Below are 2,500 nucleotides of genomic sequence, written 5' to 3'. Positions count from 1 at the left end.
TTACCTAATAATCAGCGCGCATCAATTATAATACCTGACCAAACCACACACACACACACACACACACACACACACACGTCTGCGGTTGGACAAGCAGGCGTCAGTGATAAAACATCTACGCTGTCTATCGGTGGCGTGGACAGCGGGGCGTGGCGGGGAGAGAGAGAGAGAGAGAGAGAGAGAGAGAGAGAGAGAGAGAGAGAGAGAGAGAGAGAGAGAGAGAGAGAGTAGTGGCGGTGGTGGTGGGGACAGTTACTGACAGGATCTTTGGGCCGTGGTTAGGTTTTTTGACAGGAAGAGGAGGAGGAAGGGAGGAGAGAGAGAGAGAGAGAGAGAGGAGAGAAGAGACGGAGAGAGAGAGAGAGAGAGAGAGAGAGAGAGAGAGAGGGAAAGGAAGGAAGGAAAAGGAGGATCTAGTGGTCAGTTGTCAGTATGGTCCCACACACACACACACACACACACACACACACACACACACACACACACACACACACACACACACACACACACACACACACACACACACACACACACACACACCTGTCCAACCTTCAATTAGCAACACACTTTTTCCCTTCCCTCTGTCACTTACGGCAAACACATAATATATCACCAAGAAATGACCTCAAAACTCGCTCACTGCATGAACTGACCACGAGAGAGAGAGAGAGAGAGAGAGAGAGAGAGAGAGAGAGAGAGAGAGAGAGAGAGAGAGAGAGAGAGAGGGGATGAAGGGGGAGGGCTGGGAAAAATTAGCTGAAATGTCAGACAAACTTAAATTTACTTTCAATGACAAGCTGAAAGGGAAATTATAAAGGAGAGAGTGAGCGAGAGCGAGAGAGAGAGAGAGAGAGAGAGAGAGAGAGAGAGAGAGAGAGAGAGAGAGAGAGAGAGAGAGAGAGAGAGAGAGAGAGAGAAATTGCAGAAACTTTAATGAAGGATGCAGGGAAGGAAGGAAGGAAGGAAGGAAGGAAGGAAGGAAGGAAGGAAAGAAGGAAGGAGAGAGGAAGGAGAAAGGGAGGAGGAATAAGAGAGAAGAGGAAATACAACTTTGATGAAGGATGAAGGGAGGAAGGAGGAAGAGACGAAAGGAGGAGGAAGAAGAGGAAGAGGAGGAGGAGGAGGAGGAGGAGGAGGAGGAGGAGGAGGAGGAGGAGGAGGAGGAGGAGGAGGAGGAGGAGGGAAGTACAGAAGAAGGGAGAAAAGAAAAGTGAGGAAAGTTTCACACCAGGGAAGGGAGAGAGAGAGAGAGAGAGAGAGAGAGAGAGAGAGAGAGAGAGAGAGAGAGAGAGAGAGAGAGAGAGAGAGAGAGAGAGAGTTTCCAGCCTCCCAAAAACCGCGCTAGTTCAAAATTTTTTCACCCGACCTTGAAACTTCGGAAGGAGACGTGAAGAGACAAAGAGGAACACAAAGGAAGGACAAACACTTGCCCCTTATGACCTTGAAAATATCCTTATATATATCTACCTTTCATTCCTACTACAGATTTTAAAGGCCACTGAGATGGTTGGCAGAGTTCTCAAGATTGTTCCTCCCGTTTATAGCGAAGAAATCTTGTTAATCTGTCACTAGAACCACGAAACTATTCTTATTTCTATCTATCTATCTTTCCTTCCAACTACAAGTCTTCAGTGAGCACTCAGATGGCGATGAGGATGCTGTACCGTGATTAATTTCCGTAAGAGGGACTGTAGCCTATGAAAACAAAGCCTAAAAAAATAAAAAATAAATAAATAAAAAGGCCTGCTGCAGATTCCCAGTCCTGAAAGAATATACTAGGCCAACGTAAAGGCTAAAAAAAAAAAAAAAAAAAGCCTCCGGAAGTGTAGTCAAGGAGTGTAGTCAAGATGGTGTTATCCAAAAATTTCAGGATATGAGTGTAGAACAGCGCAAGATGAAGTGAAGGTGTCTGTCTCAGGACGGTATGCAGAAACTCGTCTCTCTCTCTCTCTCTCTCTCTCTCTCTCTCTCTCTCTCTCTCTCTCTCTCTCTCTCTCTCTCTCTCTCGACTATTTCCCAAGGCCATCGAGATGATTAGCCTGCTTCTCAAGACTGCTTCCCTCGTTAATAATGTAGACATATTGTTAGTCTGTCACCAGAACCATAAAAACACCCTTAAAAACAAGTGTAATTTCAACTAGAGCCTTTTGAATGTAGTGGAGATGCCGTGATGAAGTGTTTCACAATAGATGCTTAGTCCTCCCTCCCTCCCTCACTCCTACACCCTCTCTCTCTCTCTCTCTCTCTCTCTCTCTCTCTCTCTCTCTCTCTCTCTCTCTCTCTCTCTCTCTCCCTATGATCCCTTTGTGCTTCATGTAAAGAATTATTCATTACTCATTGCATCTTGCCTTTGTGGGGAGGATCGGCACCACCTGTCACCAACACACACACACACACACACACACTCTCTCTCTCTCTCTCTCCCTTTTTTTCCTCGCTTTCATCTTTCTCATCCCTTTTATCTTATCATTCCTTTTTTTTTTTTTTTTTTATTTAATCC

The 2,500-nt window shown here is 45.6% G+C and overlaps 1 protein-coding gene across 1 annotated transcript in view; it reads right to left on the bottom strand.

Annotated features, from left to right (window-relative positions):
• LOC135115653 (cell adhesion molecule Dscam2-like) overlaps window positions 1-2,500 on the bottom strand; it is a 125,550-nt gene that overhangs the window by 27,306 nt on the left and 95,744 nt on the right. The gene's annotated exons all lie outside the window — the stretch shown is intronic.

Source organism: Scylla paramamosain, chromosome 29 (genome assembly GCF_035594125.1).
Source record: "Scylla paramamosain isolate STU-SP2022 chromosome 29, ASM3559412v1, whole genome shotgun sequence".
Lineage (NCBI taxonomy): Eukaryota > Metazoa > Arthropoda > Malacostraca > Decapoda > Portunidae > Scylla > Scylla paramamosain.
The sequence above is the reverse complement of the archived record's forward strand: the minus strand, read 5'-3'. Positions and strand labels throughout refer to the sequence as shown.